The sequence below is a fragment of the Euprymna scolopes genome, chromosome 5 (genome assembly GCF_053919585.1).
Source record: "Euprymna scolopes isolate OS-2025 chromosome 5, ASM5391958v1, whole genome shotgun sequence".
Lineage (NCBI taxonomy): Eukaryota > Metazoa > Mollusca > Cephalopoda > Sepiida > Sepiolidae > Euprymna > Euprymna scolopes.
Genome location: NC_136486.1, coordinates 1,243,200 through 1,260,979, shown reverse-complemented (window position 1 = coordinate 1,260,979; position 17,780 = coordinate 1,243,200). Strand labels below are relative to the sequence as shown.

General features: G+C 39.6%; 2 long non-coding RNA genes across 6 annotated transcripts in view; both read right to left on the bottom strand.

Moving 5' to 3' along the window:
• LOC145276680 (uncharacterized) overlaps positions 1-17,780 on the bottom strand; it is an 80,559-nt gene that overhangs the window by 11,028 nt on the left and 51,751 nt on the right. For 2 of the 5 annotated variants that reach the window (XR_013867988.1, XR_013867989.1), the window contains exon 3: positions 2,238-2,374. The exons of the other annotated variants lie outside the window; for them this stretch is intronic. This is a non-coding gene — a long non-coding RNA (uncharacterized LOC145276680). The remainder of the gene's footprint in view (positions 1-2,237; positions 2,375-17,780) is intronic. 5 annotated transcript variants of the gene reach the window in all.
• On the bottom strand, positions 2,711-16,244 carry LOC145276681 (uncharacterized). Its single transcript, XR_013867990.1, has 2 exons — positions 13,740-16,244; positions 2,711-12,697 (listed from the first exon to the last, which is right to left on the bottom strand). It is a non-coding gene; the product is annotated as an uncharacterized LOC145276681 (long non-coding RNA).

Sequence of the window (17,780 nt, the reverse complement as noted above, 5' to 3'; positions counted from 1 at the left end):
TCACAAAAGTATTGTGCTGGCAGGCGTAGTGTTGTACCATACATCGCTTCTGCTGTTGAGCAATTCATATCCTTCTTCACTGATGTGCGCAAACGCAGCAAAATTAGAGGAAGGTGTTCTAACCACTTTGTATTGCTGGTAAGCACTTTAGGCTGCGATGTAGACGTTCGACTGCTCCGTTTGCTTGTGGATGGTATGCTGTCGTGTGTATAATTCTGGTGCCCAAAAGTCCTGAGAGTTTATGAAACAGTTCGGACTCAAACTGTCTACCTCTGTCAGTTGTCACATTTTCCGGGACACCGAATCTTGCTACCCATCCAGCGAGGAAAGTTCTGGCTGTTGTGTATGCTGTCATATCCGGCATTGGTAAGGCTTCAAACCACCTTGAAAATCTGTCGACACATGTCAAAAGATAACATTGGCCTTCACATGTCGGAAATGGACCGGTGATGTCGAGGTGTATGTGCTTGAACCTCTCATCAGGTACTGGAAATGTGGCTAGTGGCGCACGTGTATGTCGACCGACCTTGGCCTTTTGACACTGCACGCACTTCTTTGTCCATTCTCGCACGTCTGCTTTCATCCTCGGCCAGACATACCTGTCTGTCATCAAACGTATCGACGCATTGGCCACTGGGTGTGATAACCCGTGTACCGTGTTGAATATGCGTTTCCTTAAGGATGCTGGAACATATAGGCGCAGTTTGTTAGTGCTGATATCACACACTATTTTTCTAGGGCTGTTGGGGTGTGCCATTTTCACCAGCTGCAGTGATGTTCTATTATTCTGCAGAAGCTATTGCAGGTGCTCGTCTTTTTCTTGCTCCTAGCTAAGGTGTTGGCTTCGACGGAAGGTCCCAATGTGAAGGAGTTTATTCCTCGTGACAGTGTATCTGCTGGTATATTGTCAGCTCCCTTCATGTGTCTGACATCCGGCGTAAACTGTAGGATATAATCCAACTGACGAACCTCTCGGGGAGAGTACTTGTCTGAGGAGTACTGCAGAGCGCCTAATAGAGGCTTGTGGTCAGTCACCAAGTCACCAAGTCACCAAGTAGAATGGCTGTCCCCCTAGGAGGTGCCGATAATGTCTTATTGCGGAAAACAAGGCCAACAACTCTCTGGAAAATGTGCGTGTTTCTGCGTCAGTCAATTTCCTGGAGAAGAAAGAAATAGGTCGCCAGTTCCCATTACATTTTTGCTACAGGACCGCTCAAATTCCAGTTACAGATGCATCTACTGCCAGGCAAAGTTCACTATCGGGTTGAATGTGGGACAGCTTTGCGGTGTCTTCTAACATGGCCGTTACTTTGTTGAATGCTGCTATTGCTTCCTCCGATAGTGTAATGTTGCAGTTCTTCACATTTGTCAGCATACCTGTCAATGGCAAAAATACTTGGGCAACATGAGGGAGAAACCTACAATAGAAGTTAACTAATCCTAAAAATTGCCGCAACTGTCTCATTGTAGCAGGGATAGGGAAATCTCGGATGGACTTGACTGTCTCTGGGGATGGGGAAATTCCCTTCTCTGAAATATGGTGCCCCAAAAATATAACCTCGGATTGACCAAAAGTACATTTCGATGCATTTAAAACAACACCATATTGGTTCAGGCGATCGAATACTTGGTGCACATGATCTATGTGTTCCTGCCTATTCCTGTTAGCAATGAGGACGTCATCTATGTATGCATACACAACTGGCAAGTCTCGCAGAACCTGGTCTATAAAACGTTGGAACGTTTGAGCTGCGTTGCGTAAACCAAATGGAACACGCAAACATTCAAACATTCCAAACGGTGCGGTAATTGCCGTTTTGGGAATATGTTCGGGCTCCACAGGGATCTGGTGGTATGCCCGAATAAGGTCTAATTTAGTAAAGACCTTATTATTCTGGGCCACTGCTGTTATATCTTGGATATGTGGTACTGGGTAACTATCCGGTTTCGTAGCGGCATTTAAAGCTCGGTAGTCCCCACATGCTCGACATGCATTTGGACCCTTACTTTTTTTTAACAGAACTTATTTCTATGTATTTGCGTGTACATATATATTTTCTCGGGGTCACCAATTTGTTAGTTTTAACTAAACAAAAATATATGAATAAACACAATTGCCCAATTACGTTTACACATTTATTATACACTGACAAACATTTAAACAACAACAAAACACAATACAATAGCGACAGTTCGATAAGACTCACCGATTGGTGGAAAAAGTTCTTAGTGCTCACCTCGTGGTGGAAAAAAGGTTCTCCTCTTCTTGAGAGGGAAAGGCAACACGTCTGCCCGTGACCAAAGGGGAAAAAAACAACAAGCGTTAGAGCAAGGGCAGATTACTCCTCCTCGGTGTCCTCTAATTTTTAGTCCCCTACAACATAAAACAATCGTAAATATGGCCGTATCGATGCAAACTATAAAAATATTGTGTATATATTATTATCACACGCAAACTATGAATAACAGATATTGTACTATCACACACAAACTGAAGAAATAGAATTTTAGTATCACTAGAAAAGTATAAAAACATCATATTGTAGCATCACGCGCAAACTATAAAAATAATAATAGCTGTTTTAGTGTCATATGCAAATTATTAAAAATAATCATAGATTTTGTCGCATCACACAAGGATATTTTAGTATCGCATGCGACCAATATAAAATAATCATGTCAAATATGAAATCGACGCAGTCATTTTAACTTTCTTTTTATTATTTTTCCTTAAGCGAATGAATACGACACCCACCACAGTCAGGTAAGCCAAAATTTCTCCTCCATGAACAATTTAAAATAATTGTAGGATAACATCTAATCCATAGAATATATTAGTGGATCTTGTTGTACCGCATGCAAACTATCAGAAGTAATGGATATTGTTGCATCACATGGAACCTATAGAAGATAAACATGGATATTCAACTGTCATTATGACAGCGAGGCCGTTAAAAGAAAAGTGGATTGGCTGCTTCGAGGAAATGCAGCGATTCTGACAGCGACTCACTAACGGAATATGCTTATTTTCTAATGAAGAAGTGTCTACCGTAATAGTCTGACGATGAATCTTAAGGTCTGTAGGAGAATTTGGACGAAAACACCAGCTTAGATAGACACCGGGGAGTGAATTTTCTTTACCCACACACACACAGACACGGTGACATCGAGACGGGAAGCCGCATTAACACACAGTGGGCATAGCGCCTACGGGAAAAGACAGAGATGTTTCGACCTTAACAAGAAATATAAGGTTTTACCCGGGTGAGAACATTGTCCCACTATGAGACACAGTAGGACTTTAACTATTTCTAAATTATTGTTGTTCTGTATTGTGATGTTACATGACTTTCATGTTTGTCAATTTGTAATAAAATGTGTATTTATGTACTTGGAAACTATCTGCCTTTGTTAAGTATTTATGTTTGTAAGCATTTCTAGTTTCAGTGATTCTATCGTTAGCCCCCTAACGTTTACAACAGTTCCTTTGATTGAGCGCAGTATCGTGACACGGTATATGAAGTCAGCAGGCATTAATATCACATCTGCTGATAGTCCCGTAATTGGTACACCTTCAGATCCTATAGACAGAGATGTAAATATAGAGAGTAATGAGGCACGAAAAGAATGAGAGAAAGAGAAAAGCATGTGATGATGGTATGGATAAAGATATATTCAATCATATTATAAAACATTCTATATTGGGATGTTTTATGCATACAATGAAGTAGATAACTTTCTCTACTGTAGGAATTTGTTTCCTTGGACGGCATATCAATACTGTGTCAATCACTTTATTGTAGATTAGTAAAATATCAATATTTCACTAAGTATAGGTCACAATAAAATGAGAATTTTACCATCAAAAGGTTGCTTTAAGGTTAGGTTTTTCCCAAAATGTTATTAAAATTCATGCTATATTCATGATGTTATAGCATTTTATTTATTATCAAGGAAATTATACTGTCCACCACTTTATTGCAGATCTCTTAAAATGCCCAAAAATCAGGTGATTAAAAGTTATCGAAAAGCAAAGGATAGTTACTGGACTCGCAGAATGATTTAGTCACGGAGCTGGAAAGGGATCAAACCGTGGCCTTAGTCTTGAATACCCGAACACAAATCCAGAAAAATAAGGGCACCAGGAGAAAATTTTCAGATCGTGATATTCAGAAAATTCATAAGGAAGTCAACTGAAACACAAACAGCACCAGTGCTCCCGTTTTTTAAAAAGCTGGAATCGCTACAAGATCAAGGCAGGCCGGATACAAGGTGTTGAATGAGGCTGCAAGGAAAATCAAACCTCTTCCAAGGCCTCCATTGAGCAAAAAACATAGGGAAAAACGAATGGCTTGGACACAGAATTACATGAAAATGGATTTTCAACAGGTTCTATTTAGGGATGAGGCGCATGCTACTCTTGACGGTCTGGATAGATGTATCAAAGTTTGAAACCTGAACGGAACTCCGACCTCTTGTAGAGTTCATCGCCACAAAGAGGTAGAGGCATTATGTTTTGGGCGGAATCATTAGGGATGTTGATTGGACCATGTCGAGTTCCAGAAGGTGTAAACCTTACCAGCAATGCGTACACAGCCTTTTGGGATAATCATTTGTCGACATGATTAGATGACCTACCATTGTTACGTTGCTTTCAGATGATTTTTATACATAACAACGTACCATTTCATTCTGCTTGGGGCGACTGCAGCCTTCTTTGAATCCATGGGATGCGTTGGGGAAACTGTCATGACCTGACCACCGTGTTCTTCAAACTTTAACCCCTTTGAATATCTCTTGTCAAGATTAAAAAGAGGAGTTTATAAGGAAGGAGGACAATTTACTTCAAAGCATGCCTTGCGGAGGAACATAGTTGATGTTGCTAGAGCCATAACTCCTTTTAAGATCAAACAATTGACTTCTTCGGGGGACAAAAGGTTGTTTTAAGTTATTTAAAAAATGGTGGACATGTCGATGAATAATTCATTTATATGAGGTTTATACCTAGGATATGCTTTCGTTTATTATTCTTTGACAGAAAAGTATAATAAAAAGTAAAGTTCGCAAGGTAAAACATTGTATTTTGCCCTAAAACATTTTAAGAGACCTGCAATAAAGTGATGGACAGTGGAAATTCCTAAATAAAGAATAAAATGTTATAACTTCGTGAATATCGCATAAATTTGAATAAAGAATTTGGAAATAACTAACCTTAAAGCAGTTGTATGGTGATATGATTTTTATTTTGTTGTGACGTATATTTAACAAAATATTGATATTTTACTAATCAGCAGTAAAGCGATTGACGCAGTATGAGTAATGATTTTTTGAATTTCCAAGATTTTTTGTTCTTTTGTGAATTTCTGTAATATTTTTCATGTACTTCTCTAATAGTTATTATTTTGTGATTTGTGTGTTGGCAACATCGGCCATATGCACGAGGAAACACGTGTAAGACGCTTATGAAAAAGGTTAATAAAAATTGCCTTAATTTTAGTTAGACATATAACAATGATAACTGATTCACATTTTACAGTAATTGGAATATTGCATAGTATATATATACGTCTCATAAAGTGCGACGTGTAATAGTATTGCATACCCTTCTGTTCTGGGTTCCCGGAACATCAATCTGTTATTTATATGGTCAAACACGCATGTGCATTATCAATAAAATACATGACAGTTCCTTAATTATAAGTAACGCACGTTTTCGCATTATTATTATCTATTAATACACATCCATGCATCACTGGGCATGGCAGAGTGACAGCCCTATGACATCACGGTTCACAAAAAAATAGAAGGTATAAACAGCAGTTCATTTTCTTTAACCGTCCATGCTACACAAATTCTCGCTCACTCGCGCGACATTTCACAAAATAACTGCTACAAACTGGCAGATAGCATGGTTACAGTGTCAACATAAGCACCTAGTATTCACTGATGCGGTTTTGTTCCAAATCTTTCAACAGCGTACGGAGCTTTACTTCAATGTCAAAGCAACAAAACACGAAGACAAGCCGCCATTAATTCTGACACCGATACACCAGTTTGTCGATGACAGACGACGACCGCAAAATAAATACAATATTCGCTGCTTTCATGAGGCAGCTCGAAACGGCAACCAACCATCGCGTCTGTAGAATCAGAACTCAGCAAATATCAACAAAAAGCAACTGAAACAATGAACATCTTCCTTAACAAATGTCAATTTCTACCTAAGAAATGCAACTTTACTACCGACAAATTAAGCAAACGCTTCGTTGAGTTATTGATTGTCAACATGCAGATACCCAAATTTCAAAAGGAACAACTGAACAAATCAAAGATTTACAACATCGATGAGGCTGTTAAACTAGCCCGTTTACATGAGGCATCAGCAGTATATGTCAGTCAACCCCACCAGATACAGGGTCACCACAGATAGCCACAATAAATCATGCTACATACTGGAGTAGTGATAGAAAATAGGGAGATGTTTGCAAAAATTGTGGATACAACTATCGTTTTGGCAGTAAACACTGCTCTCCTAAGAATAACACATGCAATATATGTGGCAAAATAGGCCACTGGGGTACAGTCTTTATCTTAGGGAAGCATAAGGCTAACAATTCACAAGGAAAACTCTAGCTTAACAGTCGTAAATAATTGGGACATTCACAACGGGAGCTTGGAGGAAAGTCAACAGCGTCCCCAAACATGACAAGCAAGCCATTGCTGACATAGATACAGCAATGGAAAACCTCACCTTAAGCTCGATCGAAACCAACTGTGGAAAATCGCTAAATATGAAAGACCCTAAGAATGAGGGATTTGATGATTTAAGCATCAAGTTGATGAATCATCCACGTACGCATACATTCAACCTGAGGGTATGAGGGGCACATGCAAATAAAATTGCATGTTGGCAATTAATAACTCAACGAGGCGTCTGCCTATCCTCATAATCCGGCAGATATACCTCACCAGTATAAACAAAGCTGGAAACCCAATGATCGAATCACTAACCTCAACACAATGCCTACTAACAACAGCACAAAGATAAACTGTTATGGCACCACAAATATTAGGTACAAAATACAAAAACTTTTCATAGCTGGATACACAATTCTACGTGCTCGATGTACCACCACCAGCTATATTGGGCTTGTCAACATCAGTAGCTCTTAGAGTAGTGACAATGAACTGTGCTATCTCATCCCAGCACCAACCCATTAACTGTGTAGCTGACTTAATGCACATCTACCCTGGCAGATTCGACCGCATTATGAATTTAAAAGGACTTAAAAAAAGTTCAACAGTTTGTTGAGGGATTCTGCTTATTCTGTTTTAACAATAAAAGTTCGCAAATCCATAGAGATAGGGGCAGCCACACGCCACGTGATTGTTTTTGTTCATATGCGAGCCAGCCCTCTCCCAGCGCTAAAGACGGTAGTCTTCTTCCGATAGATGTATCCTGAAAAAAAAAAACCCTCAAGTTAACCGTCTGGTTAAAAACCCCGCAGAAGCAATAAGTAAAACATCAGTCATTGGTTTTCTTTTTTATAAAAAAATATATTAACAGAATCTATATAACTACAAAGTTCCAATATAATACCACTGTACAAAGATACACTGTACAGGCAGTTGAAATTAAAATCACTTCAGAGTCCACAATTCAACACATGTAGCATCATCTGCGGCTGATTAGTACTAATATAATACCACTTAACAAAGATAATTGTATAAACTGTTTTAATTAAATCATTTCAGAGTTCACAGTTCAACAGGTGTCGAATTATCTGCGATCAACAGCGCGTTCACCTGGAGAAACAATCACCCATACATTCGGATTCAATTTTCGTTTATCGTAAATCTCTATAGGTGGGATAATTACAGACACAATTATGTTAATCGGTCTTTTGTTCTTTCTTTTCTTTTTATATTGTCACCAACAGTCTGCAGATACGGGTATGAGAGGAGGCGTTTTTCAGCAATAATGTCAAGCAATGAATTATCAGCAAAGGAGGGTTTTAGCTAAAAGCAAATCTATTTTGTTTGTGCAAAATACCATATGTGACAAAAGTATTTAACCAGGGTATTCAGCTTTTGAGAGATCTTAACGGCGGTATTTCAATGTCAGCGAACGTTCAAGTGGCCAGGGGCTTCTATTCAACTCACTGTCAACTCAACTCTACTGCCCAAAATTGCTCGTGCATAAGCTTATATAATGAAGTGATAGGTGGAGAATGAAGCACCCCAGTCAAAACTAGCCAATCGACGATCGTTACGACATATCCCCTTCTCTTCAGATTGGTCCTATGCTAACCGCGCATAACCGTTTATTGAAGAAAATTTCTATCTACTTCTTCTCATGCCGGTCGTCCTAAGGAGATGACCCCAGGTTCAGATATCGCTTCCAAATTTAGCGCAAATAACTTTCAATACCATTCTCTCGAAGTCAATTGTTTTCTAAGCAAAACAATGTTATTATTAACAAATTATTATCGATCCCAAATCCGCAAATTGAAGCTACTATTCCTCAGTTTGGTTGCGTCATCGACTAAACAATCTCTATTCTAACCATCATTAATGTAAAATTTTAACACTGTAGCGTTGTTGTCCACATTCTCTCGCTTAGCTAACCCAGCTTCCAAAGGAAATGGTTGAGTCTAACCCATCAATACACCTCCCACATGACTGAATCACTGTAACAAGACTGATCACTCCTTATTCAAAATCGATGCAACATGCACTAATCACGCAAGAAAAGATTATATATGTGTCATTGTCTAGATCATTATTAAAAGCAAAAGTACAATTCTAATTGAGGGCGACTACTCGCCTTCTGCTTAGTTTTTTTTTAACCTTATTTCCTTTTAGAAAATTGTCTAGTCTGGTCTGGGGTTAAACACTTAGTCTAATGAATGTTCGTCAAAAATCCTTTGTTTTTTTTAAAAAAAAAAAAAGAAACATTTTCTTTTTTTTTTATTCCCTTTTCTCTAGATCATTGTATTTTTCTGGGATGAAAGATCACCATTATACAGTTTATACTGTTTTCTTTCCTGAAAAAAGAAAAAAAACAGAGAGAGAGAGAGAAAAAAAATGTAAAATCAATTTTATTTGTTTCTTCCATTCTTCTTCGGTAGCTTCTTCTTGGGGGAGTATCAAATTCAGCATTTGTTTTAGTTGAGGTCATCTCGGCTTCAGTAGACTTCTGACGAGGACTAACTTCCCTGCTGGCGTGAGTAGCTTTGATGCGTTTCTTACTGTCACGCCCATTGACTCGTTCGTTAATACCACACTGCCGCCACCAACATCGCCATCAGAACCACTATCATACTCATCATACTTCATGCCATTATTACCCCATGGGAGACGACCTTTGCACCATTCATATTCCGGCCTTCTAATCTGATCTGCAATTCTAACAAATTTACCTTATAAATTTATTCCTTTTAACATTTCATTTGCTCGTACCATTCCTGCTTACAAATGCCGTGGCCTCATGCTAGCCACTGAGCTCGTCAATCGATATGTAGCAGAAACAAATAGAACTCTTTTTCTTGTGCGTCAGTGCCTCCCATGACTGTGCGATATAGCATATACTGACCAATCAGAGGCATAACGCAGGGATCTTCCTTACCCCCCCTTAAGGAACTGTAATTGATTCCGTTCCGGATGAGAAAAAACTCCTTTTTCCAGCGAGACGCCAAAGAGAGCCGGCCTGGTTCCTCATCCTCTCTCTCTTTCTCTCTCTCTCTCTCTCTCTCTCTCTCTCTCTCTCTGCCTACAACGGTATCGACGATTCCCACTTGGGAATAACTACCGGGCAAAGGCAGACAAGTTTTATCCTAGTTATATCTGTTTGGCATCTTACCCTGACTTGCTTCAATAAATCTTTTCCTTGTTACGTTTTACGAAGTTTTTTGTTCGTTTATTAAGTAACTTGTGTTGAAATATTTATTTTATTAGGGAGTGCCCGAAAAGTACTAACTCAACTCCCTAAAGATACGTTTCCAGACTGCAGGTCTGACATTTCTCAGCCTCTTGTCAGAATATAAACCTATCCTTAGCCACGTCGAGGGCTATAAATTCGAACTCTAGCCAGTAACTGGCACCAAACTTAGATTGGGTGTGTCAAGAGGAGTGGGGACACAGCAAATAGTTGTCTACTATTGTTTAGTGGGGTACTATATCCCAGGGCTTTAGCCCACGTCCAGAGTTCTCTTATCCGGATCCACAAGCCGTCTTAGGCAGCCAGGTAATATTCGCCATATCTTCTCTAGCATCTCTCATAATTGTTCGGAGCTTATTATAATTGGGGACTAAGTGTCCCAACTCCAGGGCTTCTAGCCACACTTTCGGATGTTCAGTGCACATACATAAGGACTGTTCAGTCTGCCTTAACCGGCTTAACATGTAACACTTGAAAGTATTTCTGAAAAAATATTTCGCCTCAGGATATTTCCTTGTCTATCTTACCGGAGATGTTCCAAACTTCTTCCCGCAGGATTTGCAAATTGGCAATTTTCGTATTAACACTTTCTCGATTTTTTGTAAGCTATAGCCTCGTAATATTCAACATCGAGAGCCCCTTACGCGTGCTAGCTAACTGCTGTTTAACCTCGTCGAACTTATCGATTTTTCCTCGTAACTGTCGATCAATTTCTAACAGGGTTCCAAGATCGAATATGTCGGTTACCCTCTACTCGCAACTCAATTTCTCCCAGGGTTCCGGCGTACACTAGTTTGATCAAGTGCATATCTACAAAGCTATTGAAAATTTCCTCTTTTTTCAGTGGTAGATATACCCCACTCTGGAATATAAAATTTATCGATTTCTCTCCTGTTCACGTGGATAAATTTATCACATAGTTGCAAGGTCGAATATGTCGATTCCTTCTTCTATTTTAGAAACCTGTACACACATACCGCATTGAAACCAGACCTGGCAAAGGTACGTAACCTAGAGGAGATGTCAGAACAAAACAGAATTACAACTATTTTGGGGTGTGATTTCATACGTATCTCGTTTCGTCTATGACTTCAGCTCCCGAACTGTCCTGTTGCGTCACCTGTTACACAAGGACTCTGGTTTTCAGGGGGAACAACGCCACCAGAAAGTTTTCAAACAACCAAAGAGTGAAGTATCTGAAACGTCCTGCTTCGCTATTTGAACTTAAAACTCCAATCTACATGCACTGTGACGAGAGTATACGGGGAATAGGTGCAGCTCTGCTATAACCGGATGCAGATGGCAATCTATCGCCTGTGACGTATGCTAGCATGAGCCTTGCACAAACGGAACAAAGATACGCATTATTGGCTGTGAGCTACTGGCTATTGTATTTGGCACATAACGATCTAACACATAACTCTATGGCCAAAATTTTTAAGTCGTCACCAACCAAAAACCCCTCACTATAATTATTGACAAACCGCTCACCTCGGCCCCAGCACGTCTGCAACGAATGCTAATACAACTCCAGGGATACAACTTCAAGCTCACATATGACAAGGGATCTGACAACATCTGGGCCGATGGACTATCACGCCTACAACCACCCGGTAATGTGGACTCTACCGGGCTTGATGTCCGGGTTGATACGGTTCGTTTCTCCATTGATCGCATTGAAAAATTGAGAAATTGTAAAACAGCAAATCCCTTACTTAACCAGCTGATAGACTATTATCACGGAATGGAAAGCAGCTGCCCATTTACATTAGAATGTTCTGGGATTTAAAAAATCCGTTCTCAATTGTTGATGGTCTCATCCTCAAAGGACAACAAATCGTCGTCCCCATGCAATTCAAAAAGATATACTAAAACAATTTCATTTCGTTCATTTAGAACAAGAAAAAACAAAACTCCTTGCCAAGGACATTCTTTACTGGGTAAATATGAATAGGTACATTGAACAGTTCAGTCATGTATCTGCCAACACATCAGCCATCCCAAATGCAAGAACTCCTTATTCAACAGGACATCCCAACAAACAGTGTGACGTAGTTGGTGCAGACCTGTTTAATATCCATGAAAGTCAATGGTTGATAGTAGTTTACTATTAATCGAAGTATCGTATAGTCCAACGCCTAGCTGCAGTGTTATAGGGAAGATCATGTGCCAAGACTTGTCAGAGTTTGGCATACGATCAAAGGTAGTCAGCGACAATGGACAACACTTTTCAAGTCATCTCTACCGTGAACTTACCAAAAACTGAGGTTTCAGCCATGAGACCTCTTCACCTCGGACACCACAAGTAAATGGCTTCATAGTACGTCAGATAGGGACTACCAATATCATTCCCAAGAAAATCAAACAATCGGGAACAACGCCTGAAATTGTGTTGCTGCACTGGCGCTACACTCCAGTTTCAAGCGTCATACCAAGTCCTGCGCAACTACACATATGTAGACTGTAGAGTTGACTGTAATAAGCCAAGAAGCAAGTGCCCACATGTGTGCAATATGTGGCTATATGACTTACCTTCAGGTGGGGTCTGAGAAAGAGAGAGGTTAAAGATGGCGGTCGTGACTTTATAAGGCGTGGTCTCGTAGAATCTCACGAGGTCACACTGCCAAGCAATCAAAAGAAAATTACGGAAAGTGCATGTTATAAACAATAACAACGTTTATTTACATAATCTTCAACAAAAACCGTGGAATGAGACTGAGTGTTGTTGACTGGTGGAATAAAATTTCCTTATAAACACTGGGTGTATCTAATTTTAAAAGTAGTTGAATAGAGTATTATGAGGTGTTCTACTTAGCTTAGCTGATATTCATAAATGACCTCCCCGACAAGATTACCTCTGAGATGGGGATATATGCTGATGACACCACACTCTAGAGCAGGCACGACAGGAAAACAAACGAACATATATCTAAAGTAATGGCAGAAACACTAGAGGATGACCTCCAATCAGTAGTGGAATGGGGACAAAAATGGATGGTCACGTTCAATGCCACCAAGACAAAACTGGTTTCATTCAATAATTACAAGAAACCTTCTCTACCACCTATAGCAATGGCCAACGACTCTTTATCTGAGAGTACGTCTCTCAAGCTCCTTGGCCTAACGTTCACAGGAAACATGAGTTGGAACAGTTACATCGAGGGCATTGCCAGGGCCGCTGCAAGGAAGGTGGGCTCTCTCTACCGTGCTAGAAAACTTTTAACACCCGAAAGTATCCTGTACCTCTATAAGGCCACTATTCGCCCATGTATGGAGTATTGCTGTCATATTTGGGCCGGTGCATCGGCTACTAGTCTCTCGCTCCTTGACAGGGTTCAAAAGAGAGTCGCAAATCTGATAGGCCCTAAACTGGCATCAAAACTCCAGCCTCTGTCCCATCGTCGAAACGTTGCATCCCTCTGCCTGTTCTACAAGTATTATAATGGTGAATGCTCTGAAGAACTGCAAGCACTTGTGCCCCCACGACGTGAACACCCTCGACAGACCCGACAAGCTGCAAAATCCCACCACCACACTGTAAAGATCCCTAGATGTAAAAGATCCTTCTACTCCAGTAGTTTCTTCCCCAGAACTGCTAGACTTTGGAATTCCATTCCGGGTCACTGCTTCCCCAACTGTACTGACATGCATAAGTTCAAGTGCAACGTGAACCAACATCTCGCTGCCCTAATCCCTACATAGTACCCCAGTAGATGTTTCCCCTGATAGTAGCCCCCTACACCAAAGTGGCAATGTGCCTTGTTTGGGGTGAAAATGTAATTAAAAAAAAAAAAAAAACTGTCAATGATGGAGAATGGAGTGGCAACGGATTTGGTTCTTTAAGCGCATTAAATTCTAACTATGGCAAGGATTTCTGTGAGTTTTCCTTTTTCCCATCAGAGCGTCCTAAATCCCAAAACAGGGCTATCTCGTACACATTCATCTCTAAAAATATGTTATATATTTTCTTCCTACGTATTTATGGCATATTTTACTTTTCCCCATTCTTATTACTATATGTGATTTGTCCTTGATACTGACCATTATATGCCCTTTGATACCTTAAAGAATTCTCGTATTCTCTCCAATGCCTGCATTTTTAATTTATTGTGTCGAACTTACCCTTTCGCTCGAAGCCGTTATTTGCAGCATGCCTTTAAAGCTACAATATCGCAGGTTTCCACCTATATTTTCCTATAGGTGCATTCTAATGCTGTTCCCTTGCAAGTAACTTTCTTGCGAAAAATGTTATAGACACAAAAAAAAATCTCACTTTTGGCTTATCACATCCGAAATCCTCTCAAAATACCCGTTTACGTAATTTTCTCTTGTCCCCTCTCTAAAATTTAACTTATTTTTAGGCCAACCATTCGTCTTAATAATCGTTTAATTTTTATTTTCTTATAACCTGTGTTTTCATTTTAATTTACACCTACTTAATTATGGCTTGAATTCCTGACGACAAATATACTTCATTATGCATAATACATTGTTCAAACATCAGATCATATAACATCTTCTTCAAAAATACATCATTACATAACATTTTCCCATGCATAAGACAATTTATAGCACATTTAACCTTGATCTAGACAAAAAACGTTCCAGTTATGACTTCTTTTCAAAAAAAATATTTTCCTGTAAACAACAACAACGACAACAACAAAAGTATGTTAAAAAACACTGGAGCATACAGAAAAAAAATTCGAGATTACTAGACATCTATATAAACTCACGTTCAAAAATTGTCCTTTTTTAATTGACTTTTTTTTCAAAAAACAAATAAAAAAAACACCTGGAAAGCTGAATTAGTTCAACTATAAACAAAAAATGCTTTAAACACACGTTGTTTTAAAAGTACATCTACATTAGTACTTGTTGCAACTTTTTGAATGACAGCTCAAATTTAAACAGTTTCGACGTTGACATTGATTTCAAAACAATGCAATTTCCTTTATCAATGAACTTTACGCTGAATGTACTCATATCTTTTGTTTTTGCATTTTCGTGTCAGAGTGTTTGTTTTTTTATTCATTTCTACGAGTCTGTTATTCCGTTTTGCAGCATATCGTCTCGTTTTTCATGTATGAGTGTATGATTCTCTTTCGTCTTTTCTCTTGATATTGTGTTTATGTGTGTATTAATCGTCTAGCATTTTTTTCTTTGTTTTTTTTTTCACGTTGTGTTTATTTTAAAGAAAAAAACTTCAAAGGACCCTTTCTGAGAGCTCCGATGAAGATGAAGAAGTCAGCTTGATTGTATGATTGCAGTGCAAACCCTAACGCTGATGCCGATAGTTCCGACACCCCTTCTGAGAACTCCAATGAAGGAGTGCCGACAAGAAACCCACCACGTCGACAATGCCACATGTGTGCTCTTGAGACCAGAGAGAATGTAGAGTTGAATATAATAAGCAAGTAAGCAAGCGCCTATACGTGTGCATTATGCGTCTATACGAATTACCTTCAGGTGGGGTTTGAGAGAGAGAGAGAGAGAGAGAGAGAGAGAGAGAGAGAGAGAGAGAGAGAGATTAAAGATGGCAGCCGTGGTTTTATAAGGTATGGTCTCGTGGAATCTCACGAGATGACACCGCCTACCGCTCACATATGCAAATGAAATGAAGTCAGTTTTTTTTTTAATAAAACGCCTGCTGGAAGAGGCGAGGCGCCAGGCGGTGAGACGCGTGCTGGAAGTTGAAATAGCAAGTTGTGAGGAGTAAATATAATGACGAATTCTATCCGTGAACTTTGTGTTTTCTTTTGTTTCTTTTCTATTATCAGCCCATTTAACTGCATAGACGAATCCATTCTCCACTGATAATCAACATCAGAAACTACCACCACGAGGAGGATGTGATATATAGCAGCACGTCAGAAAAAACAAAATAGGTATTTGACTAACATGCACTCAGGGAGAATCTACCATTGCTATACCGTTGCCAAACGGTAATGGTACAAAACCCTGTGTCTGTAGGCTGGGACAGTAATACCCCATACAGGTGGTCACCTGTCCTATCTCCTGGCGAATGCCAAAAGTTATATGCTGTAAAGAACAACATATAAGGAGCATTCCGGTGACACCTATCCCACAAATGTCACAATACCTCCTAAAAATGGCTTTACAGAAATGCTCGACCTCTGTGGGTCCACTTGTGTGTGCGGCTCCAAACATGCACAACGACCCTCAAAGGCGTACCGTAGTGGTAGAATAGTGCGACCGGCATCAATGATAAACTTATGATGAAAACCAAAACATAACATCTCAACAAGTATCTCATGAGGTAGAATAATCCCCTTCTTTGCTGTTCATGCAGTCTACCCTAAACTAGACTTTCCATTTTATTTGTCATGTTTGTTTTGTCTAACAGGTATTGTATTATGATATTTGTTGCAGAGAAAGGGAGATGTAATGATATTGCCTACACTTTCGTTTTGGATTCCAGAAACGTCAATGTGTGTTTATATGTACAAACACGCACGCGCATTATCAATAAAATACACTCGATGATAGTTACTCAATTGCAATTAACACAAGTGTTCGGGTTATCATTATCTGTTAATACGCATCTATAAACCACAGGAAATGACACGACGAAGACATTTTCATAACGAAAAGTACAAGAAATCCAAAGAAGAACTTCGTCCTGCGGTCTAGAAAATAAGTATATTGAAGACAAAGAGAGAAACTCTGTTTGTGTGTACACGCATTTTAATATATAGAGGCATATATATACGAATATATATATATATATATATATATATATATATATATATATATATATATATATATATATATATATATACAATTATTAACCTGAAGAGTCCTCAAGAGGTTGAAGTAGGAAGATTTCGGTGGGGCTTAATTGTCACATCTGTTGCAATATTTTGGACTTGTAATGGGGTATATATTTAAATGCTGCCCACATCAGCATTATGTGGCACAAGGCCGCAGGCTCCCTAAAGAAGGGGCACTCCTGCAATTTTAAAAATTGCCTGAGTAACCCCGTCGGTATTCCCCGGTCGGGGCGCCTCAGGCAGCAAGAATAAACTTGCCCCACCGGAAAGCCCGGTGGCAAGGCCTGGGAGGGTGGACCTCCTAGATATTACCCAGGCGGCGTACCTCAGTCCAACAGGTGCTGGACCGGTTCCCGGCCCCTCACCTGTTGGGCTGAGTGTCAAGTGACGAATCCTTGACGAGTACTACCCTGTCTCCCTGCAGCCGAAGCCGCTAGGAGACATCCCATCACAATGGACTTGTAATGAGGGTATGATCTCACACAGTCGGACGATTCTATTTATAAACGATGCTGCTATGAACTGACGAATCGAATTAATTCACGTTCTGCTACCAACCAATCAGAAACCAGAATTGCTTCATAAATATTACACCTTTTCTGGAGCAATTTCACATGTTTTTTTTCTTCCCGTCTCGACACGGTTAGAATATTTTGTTATGTGGAACTGTCTACCGCAAACAAGTCACCTCTCAAAACTTGTTTAGAACAACGAACCATCGGAAACTGTTCTGTCTACTGCAAACCAGTCACCTCTCAAGACTTGTTTAAAACAACGAATCATCGGAAACTGTTCTGTCTACTGCAAACCAGTCACCTCTCAAGACTTGTTTAAAAGAAGGCGGCGCGATTTTTTTGTGGTCGACAATATAAAAGATTATCAAATCGACTATTGCTATTCAATGGAAAATGCGCCAAAAAGCTTTAACGTAGCAATTAATTCAGAACATTGTGATGAATGGAAAATTGCCATGAAAAAAGAAATAGATGCCTTAACCGAAAATGATACATATACGGTAGTGCCTCTCCCAAAAGATAAACATGTTA